This window comes from Mauremys mutica, chromosome 3 (assembly GCF_020497125.1).
Source record: "Mauremys mutica isolate MM-2020 ecotype Southern chromosome 3, ASM2049712v1, whole genome shotgun sequence".
Classification (NCBI taxonomy): Eukaryota; Metazoa; Chordata; order Testudines; family Geoemydidae; genus Mauremys; species Mauremys mutica.
The window spans coordinates 14,529,015-14,555,366 of record NC_059074.1 but is presented as its reverse complement, the minus strand read 5'-3'; positions in this window follow the sequence as shown (position 1 = coordinate 14,555,366).

Genomic DNA, 26,352 nt, shown 5'->3' with positions numbered 1-26,352 from the left:
GGGCAAACGTTTAACCTCCAGCACAACACCCAATTGTGGTAAATGCAGTGCGAATGGGGGATCAGCATAGGAAGTAGTTGTGGACAGAACCATGTGACTCAGAGCAAGGATGTAGCCATTCTAGGCTATAGCAGCAGCCTTGGCCCACTACATTCAGCCATGAGATACTATGGTGATGTGGGTGTAACCCATGTCTGTTGGGTGTGTGACTCAGTCCTCATCTAATGGCACCAAGACCACTTAGAGATCAATGAGTCTGCTATAGCCTTAGCTAAGGGCCAGGTGGCTTTTAGCTCATGCAGTAGAGGCTCATGCGCTAAATTTCAGAAATCCCAAATTCAATCCAGCCCACCGACAACTGGTGCAGACTCACCCAGAATATCAACTGGGAAGTCTCTGAAGCTCAGGACACGTTCCCTCATCTAAGGGAAGTATGAAAGCCTTGCCTGAGCTACTCTGTCTCCCTCTAGTGGCTTGGAGATTAATGAGTCTGCTGTGGCTTTTAGCTCAGGCAGTAGAGGCTCATGCACTAAGCTTCAGAGGGCCCAGGTTTGATCTTGCCCACTGACAACTGGGGTGTGTCAGTGTTATACGGACAGTGCAGGAATAGGACACAATAGGAGAGTCTTGGCGGGTGGACTAGCACATTTCACAGATCCAAAATATAGATTTTATTCATGCGCTGTGTGGGGCACATTGTGTTTCACTTGGTTATTGAAGGCTGATTTGTCCCCCAAACTGAAGGCAAAGCTCAGAAGATGCCAACTCAATGCAGACTGAAAGAGAAGAAAATGGCTGCACAATGTGGTCATGTGTGTCATTAAAAAACAAGGGCCTGTTCCAGAACCATTGCAATCAGTGGGAGTTACAGCAGGGACTTCAATGCATGGAGTATCAGGGCCATAATGAATTTTTCATTTAAGTCTGATATATTTGAAAATGTTATGGACATGAAAGCCACTCTGATACTGAGATCTTTTCCCACTAGCTATTGACGTCTACAGAGCCTGTCTGTCTCTTCCTTCTACAGTCCACGTGTAACATGTCTTCTTGCTAGGGTAGAGAAAACCGGAGATGTGATATCACAATTTCATGTTGATATTTAAAGATCACATCAGCTCAGTCCCTTCATCTTAGGCATGCTACACAGCTGCAATGCTAGCTTTCCTAAGTGGATGTCAGCTTGTGTATCCTTGACTTTGTTACGTCTTGGCTAGACTAATGCAGCTATCTCTCTTTGGAGGTCTTCCAACAGAGCTATATGCTGCTTACCGATTTATTCAAAACGCCTCCACCACATTTTGTTAACACAGGCTGAAATGTCCTCTCTCATTTCAGTCATGCTGAGATCACCAGACTGGCTTTCCCTCAAATCAGCAGATAGATTTTAAAAATCTTACTGCTTATAGTCAAGACACTTTCTTCACGTCACCCATTCTCCCTACCTAATCATACTTTTGCCAACATGTAAGTATGCAGGAACAGAGGAATTACTTTCTATTAATAGAATATCAGGGTTAGAAGGGACCTCAGGAGATCATCTAGTCCAACCCCCTGCTCAAAGCAGAATAAATCCCTCAACAGTTTTTTTTTTTTTGGTTTTATGCCAGTTCCCTAACTAGCCTCCTCAAGGATTGAACTCACAGCCCTGGGCGTAGCAAACCAATGCTCAAACCATTGATGCCCTACTACATCAGAGCAATGGCTCCTCTAGTCTAGTATCCTGTGTCTTAGAATAGCTGGTACAAGATACTTCAAAACAAGATTATATTTGGGGAAAATTTTCCAGCCAACACTTTTTTTTTCAGCAAAAAATGCACCAAAACATTTTGCAAATTTGTGTGAGTTTTGCCAAATTGTTCATCTTGGGGAAAAAAATTAAGCAAAAGTGCTTATATGTTTTACCATACCCTATGTAAATGTAGACACTCCAATTATTCATGTAAATGTCTAATCACCTTGGGTAGCCTGCTAAGCGCTTGGTCTCAATGATATCTTATGACAGTAAGTTCCACATTGCATAAAAAAGTATTTTCTTTCATCATTTTAAAATGTGTTGTTTTTCAGCTTCTTTGCATATCACCTTGTCCTTGTAAAGAAAATGGGTGAGCCTAACAACCTTTTTTTCTAAGCTAGTGATAATATATCAGTAGATCTCAAAGTGCTTTACAAAGGAGACCAATATTTTCAGCACCATTTTATAGAATGGGAAACTGAGGCACAAATAGGTGCTGTGACTTGGTCAAGATTGCCCAGCAGGCTAGCAGCTGAGCCAGGACAAGAATCTAGATCTCCTTAGTCCTAGCCACATACTCAATCCATACTACTCCTAATAACTCAGTTGTCCTTGCTCAGCATAATTTATATACTTCTGTCAGATCACCTCTTCTCCTCCTCTCTAGTGTCTTTAAGTATAATAAAAATTGTACTTAATTATCTTAATTGATTTAGTAACCGATGAAGTTAAATTCGTGTTACTCCAGTATGTGGACTTAGTGAAAGAATTTAATGAAAACCGTTTAGAAGCTGAGTTTGTTAAGTCTGAGTAACACTTTTATGCATGCCTGAATATCCACAAAGGGATCACACTGATTTAATTACTTCAGTTTCTAAACCAATTGTGTTAAATCATTGCAACTTTTGTATGTAGCGAAACCCTAAGCTAAACAAGCCAGATCTCTTCAACGCTCTTTCTAGGGAAGTCTTTCCATGCATCTAACAATGCTCTGACGCAGGATGACTTCAGTTTTTTTACATTTTTACCTTTTTTCTAGAGCTGTTGAAATGTTCTTAGTGAAAGGACTGCTAGCTATTCAGTCCCACTTCTGTTTGTCTATCTTGATTTTGATACAGCACCCATCACTGTGGTATCCAAGTGCCCAGCAAAATGACTGTGCCAGGTCATTGACTGTGTAAATCAGCAGAGCTTCATAAAGTCGTAGACTATTAGGGTTGGAACAGACCTCTGGAGGTCATCTAGTCCAACCCCCTGCTCAGAGCAGGACCAACACCAACTAAATCATCCCAGCCAGGGCTTTGTCAAGCTGGGCTTTAAAAACCTCTAAGCATGGAAATTCTACCACCTCCCTAGGTAACCCATTCCAGTGCTTCACCACCCTCCTAGTGAAATAGTGTTTCCTAATATCCAACCTAGACCTCCCCCACTGCAACTTGAGACCATTGTTTCTTGTTCTGTCATCTGCCACCACTGAGAACAGCTGAGCTCCATCCTCTTTGGAACCCCCCTTCAGGTAGTTGAAGGCTGCTATCAAATCCCCCCTCACCCTTCTCTTCTGCAGACTAAATAACCCCAGTTCCCTCAGCCTCTCCTTGTAAGTCATGTGCCCCAACCCCCTAATCATTTTCATTGCCCTCCACTGGACTGTCTCCAATTTGTCCACATCCCTTCTGTAGGGGGGTGACCAATGGTGCTATATTGATGTACAGCCGATAGTAACCTAGCCCTAATTGTCCAAAAAGATATTCTTCTCTCTGGCTCTCTCTTCCCTATCTTGTCCACATTTGACCTGTGTTGCTAGTCAAAGAAGTGGGTTATGCAATCTGCTCACAGTCTGCAAATGCAGATAATTCATAGACTCATGGACTTCAAGGACAGAAGAGACCATCATGATCATCTAATCTGACCTCCTGCACATTGCAGGCCACAGAACCTCACCCAGACACTGATGTAATAGACCCCAACCTCTGGCTAAGTTACTGAAGTCCTCAAATCATGATTTAAAGGTGTCAGGTTACAGAGAATTCACCATTTACATTAGTTTAAACCTGCAACTGACCTGTGCCCCAGGCTGCAGAGGAAGGCAACCCCCCCCCACACCCCGCTCCCTTCCCCAAGGTCTCTACAAATGATTGTGAGCTACAATTAAAAGCTGTTGGATGGTGAGATACCTGATCTGAGTAAAGATGCCGAGTTTCATGGTCATCCTGATTTGGTTGGTTTGGGAGGAGGAGTCAGAGGAGGGTGGGAAGGAGGCAACTTCAGTAGATTTGACTAGGCCTCGGAACACTTGAAGGCTCACCTGAACTAACCCTCAAAATCCTTTGAGGTTGGCTCTTCACCTATGTTTATACTAATTATTGATTAGCACAGCTGTTACTTATTGTCTACGCAGTGTTTTGCCTGAAACTCATCAAGATTTTACTGAGTATCCTCACTAAAAGTCTACACCATAATTCCAGTGTTGCATAAAAGGGAGATTTCTTCAACTAGTGGAAACCAGCGCAGCTCCATTGGCTTAAATGGAGAAACACTGATATATAGCAGCTGAGGGCACAACCCCTGTATACATGCACAGAAACACACACACCGCTGAGTTTGTTGTAGTAGAACTTGGCCCAGAGTGCAGTTGTTCCGTGAAAAGAAGTCTATTTTGTGTTCTCAAGATATTAGTGACTACCTAAAAAGGTTAAATAGTAAGAGCTAGATTATGAAGCAGCTTTACCCCTCTCAAGTGGCACAAAGGGGTTATACAGTGGCATATGCTCAGCAAGGAATCCTTCATTAATGCACCATTCTTTCAGGACCTTGTGTTGCTGGTGGAACTTGGAGCTGCTAAGAGTTGGGACAATCCAACTCTTTGGGCAAGTCTACATGGCAAAATCAGGACGACCTAAGTTACACTGATGTACAGCAACGGCTGTAATTAAATCGCTTTTACATGTCCACACTACACTTCTGGTGTTGGTGGTGCATATCCTCACCAAGAGTGCTTACACCAATTTAACCATCAGTGTGGGGCATTGTGGGACATGCTTCTGAAAAGCAGCAACAGTCAATGCAAACAATGCAGTGTCTGCACTGATTCTGCATCAACCTAACGACATCGACCTAAGCGCTATGCCTCTCGGGAGATGGAGTTATTAAGGCGGCGTAGTGGGCGAGTTACATTGGTGGGAGCAACATTTTAGTGGAGATGCTTACAGAGTTAGGTCAGCCTAAGCTGCCTCACATAAACCTAACTCTGTAGTGTAATGAGGCCTGAGAATCAATGAGTTATATCTGGGAGCCTGATGCCTGTCTTTTATCCTGCACTGATCTCTAGTCAACATATGACAGACTCTGAAACTGAAAGTGTATTGAATATACCAAACTAAAAAGAGTGTTAGCATTTACACTTGAGCTAGCTGAAGTTTTTTGGCCAAAACTTTTTTCTTCCCCTAAACAAGAGGTGGGGGGCAGATATGGGCCAACCAAAAAAATGAGTTGGGGGAGGGATAGCTCAGTGGTTTGAGTATTGGTCTGCTAAACCCAAGGGTGCAAGTTCAATCCTTCAGGGGGCCATTTGGGGATTAGTCTTGCTTTGAGGAGGGGTTTGGACTAGATGATCTCCTGAGGTCTCTATGATTCTATTAAACATTTCACAAATGTGTCATTGAGAGAGGGGAAAAAATGAAAAGTTTTCATTTTTCATTTCAAAACAGCTCTTTATTTTGAAATTTGATTCAATTTGAACTTTTTAATTTTTTCAAATGTTTTTAAAAGCTCAAAAATTTAGCGAAAAAAATTGTTTTGAGTTCAATGTAACATTTTGTTCAACTGCAAATGAATTTCTTTTTGGGTGATTTTCTTTTACTTTTCAGTTCACCAAAAAAAAAAAAAATCTTTTCTGGTTGACCTGAAATATTTTTTTTTCCTTATTTTGGAACAGCAAGCAGACCAAAAAATCAGATATCTGTACAGGCTGTAATCTACAACAGAGAGATTAGTAAAGAATGAACAAACAGGCACTTGCATGGTGCTGCATACCAAAAGAAAAAATCATTTGCAATACGAAACAGATGTGGGTCACCTTATTGATTTTGAAAACACAGCAATATCTACTACAGGCAGCTGCTCGCAAGGAGGAATAAGATTGTGGGCCCTTTTGATACCATGTTTGAAACATTTCCCCATCAATAAAACACACTATACGTTCCCAGCAGATGTACAGTTTCATATCGGGGCAAAAATACAGGCTAAAAAAACCAAATGGAGAAAAACTTGTATTAAAAATAAAACAAACCCCAAACTACTTTTATTCCTGAAACTCAGCGCTAAATTTTGGGACCATCTCCTGAAGACTTAAGGCAATGCTTTCAATCATAGGTGCCTAAAATTAGGCTCCTGAGTCTATATTTAGGCACCTAATGAGTGGTCTGATTTTGCAAAGTCCTGAGCTAGAGCTCATTAGGAGTTGGGAGTGGGGAGACGGGGGTGGATGCACAGCATTTTTGAAAATCAGGTGCCCACAGGTGGATTTAAGAGTCTTATTTTTGAGGCTGTTGATCTTAGAACATTGTAGTCACTATTGCTTGCATAAAAATTGAACATGTCCTATTCAAACAGACCTCAAGTGGTTTTGGCCCCAAATTCAGCTTTTTTAATGCTTCATATGACCTGTTTTTATTATTTAAAGGTCATTGGAAAATGGAACATAAACATTTTATCTGCCGCTATTAATTATTACTTATATAATTCCTTAACTTTGCATAGCTGAAAACAGATCTGGGAAGAAACCAGCTGTTTTGGACTCTGTTTCACCTTACCACGGTGTTACTCAATTTTTATGCCCGTGAAACTCTCCTGAATCTTTGTGTGCAACACTGGGTGAAATCTTGGGGCCCCACTGAACTCAAAGGGAGTTTTACCAGTGACTTCAACGGGGCCAGGATTTTACCTCGAGATTTTAAATAGTGCCACTCAGTAAAATACCAAGGCGTTTCAGGCCAAAATACCATGAACAATAAGTGTCAGCTGCGCTATTCGTGCCCTGAGTTAGTTGGTCCATTTGAATGTAGAATTCAACAGGGGCATGAACCCAGACAAGTCACAAAGAAAGGGAAGCTTTGCATGAGCCGTTGGGAATGGGGAGTGATACATTTGTCACAGCTCTAGCTGGAAACACAAAATCTGAGGACAGAAATCTGAAAAATGTTCAGGTTTTTTTCATTGATGCATAGACATTCGGTCACGGGCTGGAGCCCAGGCTCTGGGACTTTCCTCCCTTGTGGCCCCACAGCCTGAACCCCGTGAACTAGAGTCAGCTGACACAAATTAACTATGGATGTTTACCTGGAGTGTCAACATACCATTAATGACTCACCAGATTGCATAAGTATATGAGTAACACAGATAAGGAATTATGGGCCAGATCCTCAGCTGGAGTAAATCACCACAGTTGCACAGAATTAAATGGAGATACTCTGATTTACAGCAGATGGGGATTAGGCCCTATTAATTTAACCTTACTATTTTTATTCAGAAAGAGAGAGTAACTGACATATGCAAGTACCAGCTTATGAGAATGAGTAATGGGGCTTGTCTTCACCACGGGGGTAAGTCAACCTAAATTACGCTACTCCAGCTACGTGAATAATGTAGCTGGAATCGATGTAGCTTAGGTTGACTTAATCCAGTGTTTTCACTGCGCTGCGTCAATGGGAGACGCTGTCTGGTTGAATTCCCTTACTCTTCCCGGGGAACATGAGTACCGGGATCGACTGGAGACAAGCGATCTGCTGTCGATTTAGCGAGTCTTCACTAGACCCACTAAATCGACACCCGCTGCATCGATTGCAGTAGCGCTGATCTCCCCGGTAGTGAAGACAAGCCCCTAGTCAATACAACTATTAAGCTGTGGTCCATTGCTAATATAAAACAGCTGGTTTTGTGCAGCTGTAATGTAGAGGAAAAGGAAGTAGTTTTAGCAACAGTCCAGTCACTGTTTACCCTTTTCATTTTCAGTAAAAAAAATTTTTCTTTTAATCACAGAACTTAATCTACTCCTAGCTGCTGACTTTCATGGAAGCAGAGAGCATGCGGAGATGCATTTGTATGTAAGCTTCCTTTATCACCTCACATACATATCAAGGAGTGAACAATGAGGAACATTGCAGCACAAGCTCCAGTAGCGCTGCTGGCAAGAAGATTCTCAAATAACCATGGACCCCTTGGGAACAGGAATATCCTATGGTATAGAGAGCATTAGCTGTAGAGTTAGAAGGCTCATAGGATTTTTTCCTCTTCTTTCATTCTGTTTATTTGTTTGCACTGTTGCTGTTGTCATTGGAAACCCAGAAATACAATAAGGTTAAATCTATTACAGGGAATTATTTTGATCCTCCAATTAAATGAACAAGTTCACCTTGCCCAGGATGCCATCAAACATCAGTAGGAGCATTTGGTGCAATCAATCTATTCCACATCAATTTTATAGCTATATAATGAGGTTTAATTGCTGTTTTATTAGTCTGGCTAATATTAAGTGTCAGTAATTGCTTTGCATTCAACTCAGTTTTCTCATTTAAATTACAGTTCCAATATTTAAACATAAACTTATTTATTTATTTATTCATTTATTTAATGATTTTTTACTTTCATGCTTGTGGCACACGGAAAAGTCTATGTTTATGGGATTTTGCCCCCATAATATAAATTAGGAATCTAAGTAGTACACTGGGTATAATACATGGGCCTTTGGTATTTGGAAACATCAAATCCTCATAGGATACGAATGCAAAATGGGCTTGATGGTCTGATTAGCAATTCAGCAAGGTACTTAACCATGTGACTAGTCCTATTGAAGCCAATGGGCCCTAATGCTTATCTCACCTCAAATCACGGTGCAAAAGTAGCGTGGCACACTTTAGCATGACTGGCAAGCCAGATTGTTTCAGGTCAGAATTTTGGCTCATTGCCAGAGCTGGGGGATATGAGGCATGTCAGGACTAGAGAAGGAGGGAGGATTGCGTATAAGAGTTGATGTGCATTAGATTAATTGTAGTAGGGAGGAAGTTGTGGCTGACTCAAGTTAGTGCTTTGACTTGCATTCACAAGTGTAAGAGTCTTTGGGTGAAATTCTGGCCTTATTGATGTCAATGGGAGTTTTGCCAATTACATGACAGAGGACCAGGAGCAAGATTTCATCCTATATTTTATAAATACAGCTGTTTATAAAATGATTAGATACATTTATTGGCACTGGATCCGACACATAGTGGCCTCTGTTACAAGTCACCATTTACCAAAAGATATCACAGCTGTAGACTATGACTTTCCACAAATATTTCCTGTTCTTAGTAAATCAGATTCCATGGCAGGGTTGGGCAAATATTGACTTTTCAATGGTAACCATTATACATGAACTGGCAATATTACTTTAGGTTTTCCTTCAGTGAAGGCAGCAACACTCATGCATTCTATCCTGGTCTCAGAAACCAAGAATCATGTTTTCTATCTCTCTTTTCCCTAAACAATCTATTGAAGAAACACTAGCATTGGTTTCCTCAGAATTAGATGCCAGTTCATTTCCATTTCTTCCTACAAGTGGCTTCACTTTATGGTTTCTGATTTTTTTCTTTTTAAATAAAGCATCTCTGATTTTTTCATGGATGACTATGTGAGCTCAGCTTGCTGAAGAGCCATGCCAGTTGTCATTAATATCAACTAATCCTTCAGTGACAGCTGGCTAACATCACCCTTCAAGCACCTCCTGAAATAAAATCCAGTTTTGCACTGGGAAAAAATGGTCTGGAAAGCAGGTTTCTCATCTGCCTAGATAGTACAATGATAGGAATATTAGAATGTGATAGATTAGACAGATGAGAATATTGCACTGCCATTCCATTTCTAGTCTAGTTGATTTACCAAGGAAACTTTGAGTCTTGACTGTCCATCATTTGGAATCCACTGGAATGGAGAGAGATTCATGAATAATGAGAACATCCTTGGCATTCAGTCTTTTTTAAAGGACAGACCCTCCGTGGGCAACAAGATCCTCTTCATTACACAGTATTAGTTTTAAAGGGAGGTTCTTTTCTGAAACGTGCTCCATATTTATTGTGTATCAATTACCGCCACTGCCAATTTGCAAGTAAAAAGATTGCCCCCTCTCCACTCCAGCTGCCAACTCTGTCAGTTGAGCCTGGGATCTGAAAGCCAAGCTGGGTTCCTTCTATCCTCCTCATCACCACCAATATTATGCAAGTTATCTCAAATTATCCCCCAAAGTACACCTGTTCATGCTATTGCCTTCCTTGGAGTTACACATCAGTAAGTGAAAGCATAATTTGAAGACAATGGGATTGCAGAGAAGTCCAGAAATTGGGACTTTAGTTAACAATTCCGTTGATGTGAAAATGAGAAAAGAATGTTGGGGTGACGAGGTTGACAGGAATAAAATCCTCCTATTATTTTTTACTCTAAATCAGCAGAGCTGAGCAAACACAGGATGCTGATCCACTGAACAAGAACATGCCAATTTTACATAGTCACTTTTCAGACTAGAACTGCACTTTAAATGTATCTGTCAGTCTTTTCACTGTCAGGGTAAATCCTTAACCAGGGAGATTTTTGTTTCTATACACTGACTGTCAAAGCTTGAGGTCAGGAATGTTTTTTCCCCCTCTGGCATATTGGCAGGGTGTGTACGTGCAAGGAAATAATCCACCTTCCTTGGCAGCAGTGAGCTGAGATTCTCTGTCAGGATCAAATGGGTATATTGCAATCAGGCCAAGTCCTGGAATTGCAAATGGGCAAGCACATTTGTGGATCCCAGTTTGTCACTTTCCTTCTACAGGGACATAGGCACAGCCAGAGTAGATCCAACCCAAGTCCAGTAACCCGTTTCTGACAGTGGTCAGCGCCAATGCTTGAGAGGAAGGTGTAATAACCCCACAACAGGCGTGTATGTGGGATAATCTGTCATCCCCCCTATGTTACTACAATACAAAACTGGATTAGGCTTCCAAGGGAGGCTGTGGATTCCCTGTCATTGGAAGATTTTAAGAACAGGTTGGACAAACACCTGCCAGGGATGGTCAAGGTTCACTTGGTCCTGCCTCAGCGCAGAGGGATGGACTAACATGACCCCTCATGGTCCCTTCCAGCCCTGCAAAACACCAGTCATAGTCCCCACACAGATTAAACCGAAACAGTCTCTTTTCCTGATCTCACTACTAGGGTGAGATTCTCACCCTCGCTTTGGCCCTGGATGGCAGCTGAAGCCTTGGTATTGTCTGGAAGACAATTCACCCAGTGCAGGACTGGGGGAGGACAGCCCCAGCTGTTTTTCAAGGACCCCCCTCGCAAGCCCTTGTGTCGGGGGCATCCTTGGAGAGGGGCCACTCCAGTCTCTGGAGCAGCCCAGAATCAGGTGGCACGAAGGTGTCTTAAAACCACCGTTGTCCCCACCTATCACTGGGATGTGAGTTCTGTGCTGTGCTTCTGCTGTGTAAACTCAGCCAGGGAACAGTTCCCCCTTCTTATGTTGTAACTCCAGTTCTGTTCAACAAGACTATTGATCTCCTCTGAGCTATGTTCCTCCTGGCTGGGATTCCTTAGCAGCATCTCTCCTCTTGAATGACGGATCCCAGCATCTCTCCTTAGCAGCATCTCTCCTCTTGAATCCCATTTTAAATTGTGAGTCAGGAACCATCGTTTCATTGTGTAGCCCCAAACACAATGGTGTCCTGTGACATTACCCAAGGTACAATCTGGCCCAATGAACAGCTGTGTCCCCTCAGTTCTCCAACCTACTTTGCTGTGAGAGCAACCACTCGTGGTCTGCTCACAGAAAGCCTCCAGCATGTAAATTTACTCCCAGTTATACAGCAAGAGTGCTCCAGCCAGCACTGCAGAGCAACACCAACAAATTCCCAGTCCCAGATTTTCCCCCAGAAATGTGTGTCTTGTACTGCCCAGCTCTCTCCTGGACAAAAATCTCATATAAACTCTGTCATTTTAATAATAGAAAATGATATGCAGAAATCCTGCTATCCCAAATGGAGTTTCCCAAACACTTCAATCCAAACACACTGGTTTAGATCAAATAAAAAAATAAAAACCTCCCCAACATTGTTAACTAAAAAAGATAAGATTTGAAGTGATTACAAGTAATGAAATATAAGAATCAAAACTGGTTACAAGAAAATAAAAGTAAATTGCAAGTAATGCCTAACCTAACAAGCTAGAGTGAATTAAAAGCAAAGGCCTCTCTCACCATATTACAGCAGCCTTAATGGCTGAATTGTTCAGTCAGGATCCCTCCTCAAGTCCAAAGCTGTTTCCTTTGTTCTTCAGGTGTTGTGGATGCCAAAGGTAGGGAGGAAGGGATGAAGAGATAATCTGGGGTATCTGCTCGCCTTTCTTATAGTTCTTTTACTTCTTTGAGAAACATCTCCCACTGAGGTTCAGGAGACAGAAAATCTGTGTGGATGGGAACCTGCCACTGTTTCTTTGTCACAATGTAGATATTTACCCACATTCTCTTCTCTGTCAAAGAATGGCCACTTAACAAGATGCTAGTCCATTTGATTGTGTTGACACCTGGTTGAGGTATCAGCTAACCTTTTCTTTCTGAGGAACTGGCTTGTGACTCTTCCCCAGACTCAGAAAACGTCTTTAGCAATATCATACAGTAGAATCCTATAACTTCACATACACTGTTGCCACACCTATTTTACCAGGACAATCATGATCAGTAAATTATGAGATTTCAAATGATACCTTACAAGGCATACTTTGTACAAAATGTATCATAGTCTTGTAAAAGGGGTGAATATAGGGGTAAAGGCTGTCACAGGTCCCCAATCTCTGATTACTCCCTCTAGGTGCTACACAACTGCCAATAAATAATAATCTCTCCCAAGAACACTTAAGGGTCTGTGTAAATCTCTTGAACTCAGATTGAAAGATCAATATTGCCGATATATCATCTAATTCTAGCCACTTTCATTTAGTGAAAGGAGGGTCTTTAGCTAATTTCAGAATAAACAAATAACCCCCCCGTCCCTCCACGGCCGGATCCTCAGCTGGTGTCAATTGACATAGCTCCGTAGCCTTCATTGGGGCAGTGCTGATTTACACCATCTGAAGATTTATCCAACAGTGTCAACCCAACCACATGGTAACATACAAACAAAGGGCCAGATAAGGAGCTGCTTAATATTTTTATCAAATGCTGCCCTCTCCCCACCACGCTCGTACACCATCTAAAACATTTACCACTGCACGGTGCATGGAAATAAACAAGGAAGGATAAAATATGAAACCATTAATCCAAATTAACATCAGCCAGCCTCAACTACATCATCTCATAAAACTTGGAGAGTCGCGTCTCTCTCTATGTAATCAGGGAGAATCCCCAGAAAGTGAACCTAGTTTTAAAAGAGCTATTTCACTGCTTGGACGTTTGGTGTGGTGTTTTTTTCTTTTTTTAAAAGAAAAGCCACTTTTATATTTCACCCTAACTCTCTCAGAATTCCTAACTGTTCTTACATATTTGCCTTCTTTAATTTATATGCCTAATTCCCAGTGTACATCATTGCCTCTCTGTTGGTACAATGCAGACATTATAGTGAGAGTGAGGTTTTATGTCCCACACATGGTGTGTAATAAATGTGGCATTTTTACTTTCCATTCGGAAATATCTCCGGAAGGGGATCAGGTTCATTACTTTCATAAACCAAAGAAGGAACCCCAGACAAGCCTGATGAGTTGTTAAGTAGTCTTTCAAATAAGTCTTTAAATCAGGATTGGATGTCTTTCTAAAAGAGATGCTCTAGCTCGGGCAGAAGTTATAGGATCAATGGAGGAATCAGTGGGTGAAATCCTATAGTCTGTGTCATGCAGGAAGTCAGACTACATTAGCAAATGGTCCCTTGTGGCCTTAAAATTTATGAATCTATAAATGGAAGGTAGTGACCTCAGCTGGCCAAGGTACCATGCAAAGATAGAGCCAGCTCTTAAACACCTCTCTGAACAAAAGCCAGAAGATTTCCAGAAAGTGATTGTGAAAAAAAAGCAGATATAGCTAGGAAAGAATAGATACTGGCCATGAGTGGGAAATGAGTCATTCTTATTCAAAATTCACCTTTGCCCCTAAGGTACTTCTATGGCCTCCACCACTACAGTATCTGAGTGCCTCATAATTTTTAATGTATTTATCCTCAGAAGCCTCTGCAAGAAAGGGAAATATTATTACTCCCATTTTACAGATGGGAAACCAAGGCACAGAGAAAATACGTGACTTGCCCAAAGTCACAATGTCTGTAGCAAAGCAGGAACAGAACCTGAGTTTTCCAGGGCACAACCTAGTGTTTTAACCACTGGGTCTTCACTCCTCAGAATGATGGTGGTGTGCTGTCATTCTCAATATTCAGTCAGCAGCAGCATTAACACAGTGCTAAGAAGAACATGTACTCCTATGGCTCCTACCTGAACATAAGAATGGCCATACTGGGTCCAACCAAAGGTCCATCCAGCCCAGTATCCTGTCTGCCAACAGTGGCCATTGCCAGGTGCCCCAGAGGGAATGAACCTAACAGGAAATGATCAAGTGATCTCTCTTCTGCCATCCCTCTCCACCCTCTGAGAAACAGAGGCTAGGGACACCATTCCTTACCCATCCTGGCTAATAGCCATTAATGGACTTAACCTCCATGAATTTATCTAGTTCTCTTTTAAACCCTGTTATAGTCCTAGCCCTCACAACCTCCTCAGGCAAGGAGTTCTACAGGTTGACAGTGCTCTGTGTGAAGAAGAACTTCCTTTTATTTGTTTTAAACCTGCTGCCCATTAATTTCATTTGGTGGCCCCTAGTTTTTATATTATGGGAATAAGTAAATAACTTTTCCTTATTCCTTATTCACTTTCTCCACATCATGATTTTATATACCTCTATCATACTCCCCCTTAGTCTCCTCTTTTCCAAGCTGAAAAGTCCTAATGTTTTTAATCTCTTCTCATTCCAAACCCCTAATCATTTTAGTTGCCCTTCTCTGAACCTTTTCTAATGCCAGTATATCTTTTTTGAGATGAGGAGACCAAATCTGTATGCAGTATTGAAGATATGGGCATACCATGGATTTATATAAGGGCAATATGATATTCTCCATCTTATTCTCTATCCCTTTTTTAATGATTCCTAACATCCTGTTTGCTTTTTTGACTGCTGCTGCACACATGTCTTCAGAGAACTATCCACAATGACTCCAAGATCTCTTTCCTGATTAGTTGTAGCTAAGTTAGCCCCCATCATATTGTATGTATAGTTGGGGTTATTTTTCCCAATGTGCATTACTTTACATTTATCCACATTAAATTTCATTTGCCATTTGGTTGCCCAATCACTTAGTTTTGTGAGATCTTTTTGAAGTTCTTCACAGTCTGCTTTGGTCTTAACGATCTTGAGCAGTTTAGTATTGTCTGCAAACTTTGTCACCTCACTGTTTACCCCTTTCTCCAGTCATTTATGAATAAATTGAATAGGATTGGTCCTAGGACTGATACTTGGGGAACACCACTAGTTACCCCTCTCCATTCTGAAAATTTACCATTTATTCCTACCTTTTGTTCCCTGTCTTTTAACCAGTTCTCAATCTATGGAAGGATCTTCCCTCTTATCCCATGACAACTTAATTTACATAAGAGCCCTTGGTGAGGGACCTTGTCAAAGGCTTTCTGGAAATCTAAGTACACTATGTCCACTGGATCCCCCTTGTCCACATGTTTGTTGACCCCTTCAAAGAACTCTAATAGATTAGTAAGACACAATTTCCCTTTACAGAAACCATGTTGACTTATGCCCAAGAATTTCTGTTCTTCTATGTGTCTGACAATTTTATTCTTTACTATTGTTTCAACTAATTTGCCAGGTACTGACGTTATACTTACCTGTCTGTAATTGCCGGGATCACCTCAAGAGTCCTTTTTAAATATTGGTGTTACATTAGCTATCTTCCATTCATTGGATACAGAAGCTGATTTAAAGGACAGGTTACAAACCCTAGTTAATAGTTCCGCAATTTCACATTTGAGTTCTTTCATAACTCTTGGGTGAATGCCATCTTGTCCTGGTGATTTGTTACTATTAAGTTTATCAATAAATTCCAAAACCTCCTCTAGTGACACTTCAATCTGTGACAGTTCCTCAGATTTGTCACCTACAAAAGATGACTCAGGTTTGGGAATCTCCCTAAGATCCTCAGCCGTGAAGACTGAAGCAAAGAATCCATTTAGTTTCTCCACAATGACTTTATCGTCTTTAAGTGCTCCTTTTGTATCTAGATCGTCAAGGTGCCTCACTGGTTGTTTAGCAGGCTTCCTGCTTCTGATGTACTTTAAAAAGATTTTATTACCTTTTGAGTTTTTGGCTAGTCGTTCTTCAAACTCCTTTTTGGCTTTTCTTATTACATTTTTACACTTAATTTGGCAGTGTTTATGCTCCTTTCTATTTACCTCACTAGGATTTGACTTCCACTTTTTAAAAGATGCCTTTTTATCTCTCACTGCTTCTTTTACATGGTTGTTAAGCCACAGTAGCTCTTTTTTAATTCTTTTACTGTGCTTTTGACCTGCTTTTGTGACTTGCTTTCTAAGGGCTAGATCCTCAGCTGGAGTGAATTTACCCGGCTTCAGTGACTCCATGGAGCAACAATGATTTATATTTATTTTTAAAGATGTACATTTTCCAAGTGGAGTGGATTTGTATCCTTAACTTCATGACTGGAAAGATCTGACTTGCTCTTCTAGATTTCTACAGGAGGAAAGATTTTCCTTGGATTGGTTAATGGCTACTCCCACTTCCCGCTTCCAATGCCCCTTTAAAAATATTCTGTGACATTGTTGTAATGGCAATTTCAAGACAGAGCTGAACATGTGTAATAAACTTAGATGGGCTTTAAGCAAAACCCCAGATTCAGATTCTGAGTTTGAACTCTGGGTCTGGTTCCTAGCTTTATGTGCCTGATTCTGATCTCATTTATATCAGATTTAGACCTGTGGAACTCTATGGTCTCATTTAAGTTACTACTGAGTTGCACCAATGTCATTGCTAGGAGAGCTGGGCTCTCTCTATAGAGAGAGAGATAGATATATAGATAGATGTATTCAATGGGACTTGTGGTCCTAAAGCCTTTAGGCACTTTTGGTAATTTCTTCCCAAACCCCAAATGTAATCACCACCATCAGGTGTCATCACAAAGGATTGAATCTGTGACCTCTCCAATTAAAAGCACAACCCTCTATAACTTGAGCTAAAGAAGTCACTCCTCTAGCTGGCAAGAGTAAAAGAATCATTTTCTCTTGTAACCTGATGTTCAGTGTGTATTGTGTCCCTCTCTAATGACTGGTCCAAAATACAAACCTACTATGGTGGTTAGTTAGAGAAGTTACTTTGCTCATGCTTTTAACATTGGAGATCCCACATTCAATGCATTCCCAAACGTGTGGATTTGAAAACTGCACCTGTCGTTTGCTAATGCTTGGGGTGCTCAGATTTGGCTCATTAGAGGAATAGTCACCAGCTGAAGTTTTGGATTCAGATCTGGGTCTACGGTTTTAGTTTGGGCCTGTCTCTAGCCTGGAACCAAAAATGAGCAGGAATGTCAGTCTTCACCACTTGCTGAACTGGAATATAAGAATTCAGACCCTGGTCACGTCCCCAGGTTAGTCGGAGGAGGTGTAAATTTTTGCTGATGATGTCAGTCCTCTTGCCAGTTAGCAGCAGCAGAAATGCAGTTATCTGCTGAATTGCACATTTGTTTATAAAATAGTAGATTAAGAATATTTGTGTGTGCGGTAAAGTCCTTGGGGTATGAATGATGCACTTCTGAAGACAGGGAGGCCCTGTGCCATTAGACTAATCAAGAGTTGTAGATCAATAAACAGAATTACAAACGAGCACTACCTACGTTCTCTATTGCAATAGTGTACTCAGTGTCAAGTCCTGAGGACAATCTGTTCAAACAGCTTTGTGCGCGCCATGCACTCAGGTTACTACATGCCGTACGTAGAGAAGACTTTGGTATGGTGTGTTTGTTAATGAAACGTCAAGAGCTCTGTGCCGGCACTTTACAGCCATCCAGTATTTATTTAGGGTGGCCCAAATCCTTCTTGCCTGCGTAAATCAAGTGACATTTATCCCATGTAGCAGGCCTGTTTTGAGAGTGTAAGTGGAACTGAAGTGGTGCATGTGCCTTCTAAAAACCTCTGCATAGGGGCATATTTCACAATGGGTTTTTCACAAAGATTCTCCATGAAGGTCAGGGGGTTATAATCCTCCATACACAGGTGGCACATCATTCTATCACTGCTGCTCAGCAGCACTTAGGTTCTCTGTTCCCACTCTCCTGAGGTGTGCACATTAGGCCCAAGGATCCATGCAGTTTGAACTCATTATCATAGAATCGCAGGGTTGGAAGGGACCTCAGGAGGTCATCTAGTCCAAATCATGAAAATTTTCATAGCAGATGAAAACTTTTTTCTACCCAACTCTAATTACTATGTGTTTGCAACAGGCCTACTACATTACTTTCCAATCTCAATTGGGGGCCTCTAGAGGCAACGGTTATATTAATAATAAAGCTGCCCTAAGTTCTCTACTCAGGCTTGAAAATCTACAATAGATGTTTCCTCATAACCGTGATTGAAGAAGGCATGCATGGAGTTCACAAGGGAAATGGAAAGATTAGCTGACGTGATGATGATGAACATGATTGACCTTCGTCCACACTGACCGTCATGTCATGTCCATCATTGTATCATCAAACTCAATTGTTTATAAATGTGCTCAAATGTAACTCCATTTTGTGGATCATACGGGACAATGAGTCTCAGCTCTTGGACATGCTGGAGAAAGATCTCATTGGCAACTGGGTGTTGGGGGAGCGGAATCCATGAGTAGGGGAGAGGTGTGGAAACCCTCAGAGTGTAAGTTCTTTGGGGCAGGGACTGTGCTCTTTTGTTGTTGTTGTTGTTGTTCTGTGTTGGAACCGCACTTAGTACAATGGGGTCCAGGTCAATGACTAGGGCTCCTAGCACTCCGGTAATATCAATAATAATAGTTAAAATGCTGAAAAAAATGTAAACCATGTGTGGGTGGTAATGAAAAAATATTTGGGGCCTCCAGAGTGCTGTGGTCTCCTTCTGACTATTATTATTGCTCATTACTGGTATGGTGGTAATGTCTAGGAGCCCCACTCATGGACCGGGCCCCCCTTAGGCTAGAAGCTGTCCAAAGAATAAAGAAACGGCTCTGCTCCAAAGAGATGAGGTCGATATCAGCTGATCACTTTAATAATATCTTCATTGATCACTGGCCACAAACATAATATATAAGCATCCTTTAAATTTTCATAATTGCATGAGATTTCACCACACGACTGACTACTATTGACTTTCCTGTGGCCAGCTGAACATGCACAGAACTCCCAGTGGATGGTGACCAAAGAGTAGGTGGCTTTAACACCGCTGATTCATGAGTAAAGAGAGAAGGAAAATAAAGGGGAATAGGAGACTTAAAACTGAGGGAAAGGTAACTAGACAGTTCTTTGGGGACAGCTCTTGCATCCAATTTCAAACGTATGCATTCAACTTCATAGAACAAATAGTGTTCCCCTTCCAATCCAGTAGCTATAAAAAACAACATTAATAATTGCCACATGAAGTGGCTGCCATGGGATACCTGAAGTGAGATCATTATTCTAATATTATTATTTATTATTATTCAAAGAGCCCCAAAGTATGGCAAGACTTAGACAACAACATCTTAAAGCATAGAGTTTCCCAGTGTTTACACCCTGGTGAACCATTAAGTTTGAAGAACCCAAAATGAATTGATCAACATAAAAAAAAATGAAAATTAGAAAAAACAAACATGCCTTGGGCTGTTAACTTCCTGAGTTCGGACATCTCCTACTGCCTCTGTGGTGAGTGACAGAAGATGCCTTCTGCAAGCTGATCATTATGTCTTTTACTCCCATTCTCCTGTTCTCCCTCTTCAACTAATTCAGGAATCACTTCTAAAGAGGAAAGGACTTCTTTTGGTAAAAGCTATCTGTTCAGCTGCAAGAAAACCAAGCTCTCAAAGTGTGTGTTTAACTAGCTAAATCCTCTCTTTCTGGCCTGGAAGACCTCAAAGCTAGCAAAATGTGAACACCAAAAAGTCCGGAGGGTCCAATTAGGATGACCACCAAAAGAATGGAGAGTTATCCCACTGTTCTGACTCCAAGCAGCCCCTCCCCAAACTCACCACTGCCTTTCCCTTACCGTCTGCCTGACAGTTCATTTCCTCACCTTTGCTTTAAGCAGTGTCTGATTTTAAAGCCAGATGGGATCATTCTGATAATCTAGTCTCACTTCTTGCATGGAAGGCCACAGAAGTTGCACACAGGCCATAGAAGTTCACACAGCAATGTCTGCATCAAGCCCATCATTTCTTGTTGAGCTAGAAAATATCTTTTAGAAAGATGTTTCATTTGAACCATTTCATCTACCCAATGAGGAGGACAACAAGAACTGGTGCTGGAGGCAAAGGACTGGGTGTCAAAAGATCTGGAATAAAATCCTGGCCCATTGAAGCCAATGGGAGTTTTGCTATTGACTTCAAGAAAGCCCATATTTCACCCCTTGGATTAGTTCCCATTTTGGGTACAAGTTAACTATACTATGTGTAAATCATTTAGCATCATTCTATGCCTCAGTTTCCCCATCTGTAAAATGGATATGTTACTTACCCACTTTATAGAGCATTCAGATCCTCCCATAATAGCTAATTTGTAGGTACAAAATATTAAAATCATTAGAACAAACACCCCTGGAACATGAAACTCTGTAGCAAGAGCACCGTGTTGACATAAAGTCCCTTTGGTCTCTCACAAGTCCCCAGGCTCATCCTTTAACATGAGACAGCTCCTGTCCTTCTGTCCCTGTCTTTCTCTTCTTTCATAACAGGTGGGGTGTAGCTCACTGCACAGATGTTTCTCCCAAGCTATTGCGTGGTTATTTTTCAAGTGACTTCTTTCAGCAGATGTTCTCCAGTTCCCAGGTGTGCACGTCACCTCCTTCGCTCAGCCAAAGCTCACTTGACACACACAGCAGATTGCACTGCCGCTATTTATTTGAGCTAGAGAGTTTGCACAACTGCACACCGGTGACATTGCTCTCCTGTTATTATCAGGGTGATTGGCAACAGTGGTTCTTGGGCAACAGGCCTCCCTGTTATCTTCCCTGCTAGTGCTACTGGTTGCAGATATTTTCTTTGGGCTTTGCTTCCTCTGTGATGTATGTTTTCCTCTGCACTCAATCCTGTTCCCTACATTAATCTGTTAGCATTAACTTATTTTTTCTCTAAACATAGCATAAAAGTGAAGATTGCTGTTCAGAAAGAGAATCCTGCTGGGTTCTGCTAATATCTGGACTGGCTTTTGCTTAAGCTATGAACAAAAACCTTGCAAACTCTCTGTGGGTCAAAAAACATACATTCTTCTTCTTCAAGAAAAAAAAAGATATTCTATATGGAACTCCAAGAAAAGATCATTTCTTGGTGGTGGTGGTGTTTTTTTAAGAGAAGAATGTGACATGTTAACATGCTTTAGCTGTCAAATTAGAGCCCATTGCAGGAAAACAAAGCAAATATCTAAGCAAAGTCAAGGTAACTAAGACAGAGGGATACAAAAATAATTCCAATAAATGTTTTTTTGTTAAAGTTTTTGTGTGATTATACACACACATGCACACACTGCAAGCGTAAAATAACACCTCAAGCCTACAGTCTTCTTCAAGCAACTAACACTCACTGAAAGCAGAGAAAGAACAGCAAGATAATGCCCATAATTTGAGAGGTGTAGGTTTCTTTATTTGTTTGATTGATTTTGATTTAAATTACATTACAATATAACCATGCAAAAAGCCCTAGTTCTAACAATTATTAGACTTACAGACAACAAATGATAACCACTCAGAAGAAAAAAATTATACGCAAATAATGAATTAAATCAGGTAGCCAATAACTCAATGCAGCAAAACATCCCTTTGAAGCTATCCCAGAAACATGTCCTTTATCTTACCCTCAAGAATAACAAAGATTGATATATTCAGAGTTTTTAAGGCCAAAAGGGACCATTATGATCCTCTAGTCCGAGCTCTGGCATAACCCTGGCCATATGATCTTACTCAGTAATGCCTACATCTAGCCCATAACTTTCAGCTATGGTATGTCTTTTCAAAAGACATCCCATTTTGATATACTGAGTTCAGCCAATGCAGATTCCACCACATTCATTGATGAGTTGTTCCAAGGGTGAATTACCCATGCTGTTAAACAGTTTTGTTATTATTTCCAGTCCGGCATTATCTAGCTTCAACTTCATAGATTCATAGATTCCAAGGCCAGAAGGGACCATTGCGATCATCTAGTCTGTCCTCCTGTATAATACCAGCCATAGAAGGTCCCTGGAATAATTCCTAGAGCAGATGTGTTAGAAAAACATCCCATCTTGACTTAAAAATTGTCAGTGCTGGAGAATCCACTACAACCCTTGGTGAATTGTTCCAGTGGTTAATTACTCTTACCATTAAAAATGTACTCCTTGTTTCAAGTGTGACATCTACCCATTGGATCTAGCTATGCCTTTGTTTATAGGATTAAAGTCTCCTCTGGCCCTCTATATATAAATAAATGGTGCTCATCCCTAAGAGCTCTAGTCTTCTTTTCCAGTTCTTAAATTCACATCTGTTATGTCCTAATATCTAATAAGCCTTCTCTTCCTTTTACAACAGTCCTCAGGTAATAACTGAGCCAGTATTCCACATTATTTCAAAATCCACCGCATCCCACCTGTACTTAAGCCATAAAAACACATGCACCTCAGTTTGTACTCAGCCACAAAGTTTGCCAAGCACTTTAGGGACTTTGGATGAAAGGTTTCAGAGTGGTAGCCACATTAGTCTGCAGGGCCGGCTCCAGTGTTTTTGACGCCCCAAAGGGCATGGAAAAAAAAATACACGATTGGCGGCTGTTCTACAGCCGCGCTTCATTCTTAGGCGGCCATTCAGCGGCCGGTCCTTCCCTCTGAGAGACTGAGGGACCCGCCGCTGAATTGCCCCTGAAGAGCCGGACATGCCGCCCTTCTCTGTTGGCCGCCCCAAGCACCTGCTTGCTGCACTGGTGCCTGGAGCCGGCTCTGTTAGTCTGTATCCGCAAAAAGAACAGGAGTACTTGTGGCACCTTAGAGACTAACACATTTATTTGAGCATAAGCTTTCATGGGCTACAGTATTCCACGAAAGCTTATGCTCAAATAAATTTGTTAGTCTCTAAGGTGCCACAAGCACTCTTGTTCTTTTTTTTTGGATGAAAGGTATCTCAAAATGTATATGATTGTACAACCATTATTATTGCACTGTCATTCTGCATTTGGCCTTTAAAATCATTTCAGCCTACTCTAGCTTATGTGGTTTAATTTCCTATCTTTAAATTAACAGTCACGTTGAACAAAGGAAGAAAGTATGGAGACATTAAAAATAGACTGAGTTTTCTGTATTATTATTATCACGGCTTACCCCATAATGGCTCCATTCCATTATAGCGCATGCCAAGAATGTGTGGCAATAACAGGATACATTTATGTAATGCAGGACCTGTAATACCAATTACAGAGTGGAAAAAAAATATCTTATGAAAAGTAGTTAATGTGCATCGGTCAGATCCTGCCAGGTGCTGAATACTCCCAACTATAATAAGGCTTAATAATATCTCCTGCCACTTGCATAGCACTTTATATTTGTAGAACTTGAAGAGTTTTAGAAGAAGGTAAACACCATTATCCCCATTCTACATATGGGGAAACTGAGGCATGTGGTGGGGCAGGGCTAGGTGCACAGAGGGACTTAGGTATCGCACCCTGCCACATGGTGGAATTCATAGTCCTGAGCTAGGCCCCCAAACTAACATTGCATTGTACGGGGAAAGTGAGGTGGGCAAGAAAGGGATGCACAGAAGCCAGCAAGGGTTTAAGTCCCTACTCCAAATCAGACACAGTGGGGAGTCCAACCTGGGTCTCCCACCTAGAAGTTCTCCCTCTGGTTTTTCATGGGAAAGGACTTATCCCTGGCTCTTTTGGGCAGGTTAAGCATGCTCTGAGCATGTCGACTGGATCTACCTGCAGGCGAAATAGGTGAGAAATGCCTCCTTTGTGAATCCCACCGAGGTTTAGACGTCAGCAGGGCACTGAGCAGCTTAGCAGCCTGGGCACCTCGGAAGATTAGGAAGCTGCAGGATTAGGCAGCAGCTGAGCAGGGGTTTCGAAGATCTCAATGCGTGGATGTAGACCAAAGTGACTTGCCCTAGGTCACCCAGCAATCCAGTGGCAGTGATAGGAGGAGAACACAGCTCTCCTGAGCCCCCAGTCCAGTGCACGCAGGGGGAAGGCACACTTGGAGCAAGGTAGTACTCAGGGTAAATAGGGCATCAGGGTCTGACCCTCAGGCATCTAAATAGTCCTGATTTACAGCGGTACTGAGCCAGCACTAGAGGTCGTTGAACATTTTCTGATGAGCTTTTTCAATGAAAAATGGCTTTTTCAATTCCTTCCCCCCCAAAAAAGGAGTGTCTGTTTTAAATGGAACATGTTTGGATTTTCCTTTTTTCCCCCCAGGTTTTCAGTTTTACACCAAAAACGAACAAAAAAAGTAATAAAGAAAATGTGATGACCCCCCCCCCCCAATTGGTTTTGTCTTCATTTCATGGGGGCGGGCAGGAGGAGAGGGAGAAATCACTTCCTGAACAGCTCTGCTCAGCGCCTATAGCATCCCCTGAAATCAGTGTGACAGTCAAGTGCTCCGCACATTTGAAACTAGGAACTGACGGCACCATCCTGCAAAGATTTATGCACATGTTTAAATTTACAAACGGTGAGCAGTTGCATTGAGCATTCCTGACGCATACAGCTAAGCAAATGTTTAAATATTTGCAGGACTGGGGCCTAAAACTGGAATTTTCAAAGGGGCCTTGATAACATAGGAATACAGGACACACTGAAAGTCAGTGGGAACCCTGCTCCTAAATTACATATATGCTGTCGAAAATTCCACTCTATATGCCTATTTCCATGTACCGAAGTTTTGTCTAAAGGTTGTTATTTGACAACACAAATATGTAGGCCAGATTGAGATCCCTCTATGAATGGGATTCTTAATGAAGATAGGACCAGAATTAAATAACAATAATGACTTTTATTAATAATAATACAATACTTACGGGGATAATGTTGTACTAAAAGATATATTAATTACTGGAACTCTGCACAGCAGGTTGGAAACCAATAAAAAGAGGAACTGATACTGGAATAGTACCCAGAATTCAAAAGCCTGAATTGTACCATTATATTATGGGAATTAAAACCCAGTAGAAACACAATACAGTGCAGTTCAGCGGAGAATGTGTACAATGCTATGGCTGGCCCCAGTGCAAATTATATGCTACCACCTTATGATTACTTTGCTTCTGACACAGTTTTGTTCTAGGATCCAATCTGTTATGTTGGATTGCAACTGTGCGTTCTCCACTAGGAACAAAATATATCAGTAAAACTTACCATCTGTGTCAAAATATGACTGTGTAAATTTCAAATGGAGCATATTTGTTAGTTTTTATTCCCAGAAATATTTGTGTTTAAGCTGTCATTTCCTCTAGAATTCAACATAAGCCTCCTAGTCATGTCCTCAAACATCCTCCTTAGGAGTCATCTTCAGATGAGAAAAAAAAATATTGCTTTTAAATCTCAGGGCAGGGGTTTAAAGTTTGTTTTAAACGGATTTCTCTTTTTTAAGTCCATCTGTGAGTCTGAAATTGACATGGAGGGGTTAAAGGTCACTCCCACTGACAGGAGGTGAAAGCTCATTGCCTCTGCCAATAATCTCTCCCTCGGCTTTATGCTTTAAACTGTGTTGCTGTTCCACAAACAACTTTTGATTAATCTTTACCTGGCCTGCTCTAATGCCCATTGCAGAGACAGTCCTGCTCATGTGGGCCACATCATTTGGAATGTGGAAAAGTCAGTGGAGGTTTATAATTGGATTAAGCTCTGTGTCCTACACACACACTGGCAACTTTCCTGCAGCTTAGGTAACAAGATAATATGCAACAAAGAGATCTGGTATTCAGAAGGGCCCCACACCTTACCTTGGGGGGATACACCTGGGCAGGCTATGATAAGCAACAGAATAACAGGCAACCAACAGCAACGCTGCTCTGATAGTGTCATATTCCCCTTTATCAGGCATGCATTTGTGGGAGAACCTCAAACCCACCTTTTTTAGCTTCTCAGAGTGATTGGTTTCAGCTGGAGACTCCTGAATCTAATGCCTGCGTCAGCGGGCACACCTGACAGGAGCTTGAGGCAGTTCCTTCGTCCTTTCCCTTGGAAAGCAAACTATCAATCCGACCACGTACTTGCGCTGCAGGGCTACAAATAGACATTCAAGCTTGAGCCTAGGCTCCAAGACCAACTGCCATTGATGGGCTTCAGCTTAAGCAAGAACATCTACAGTGCTATTTATAATTCCCACCACCCC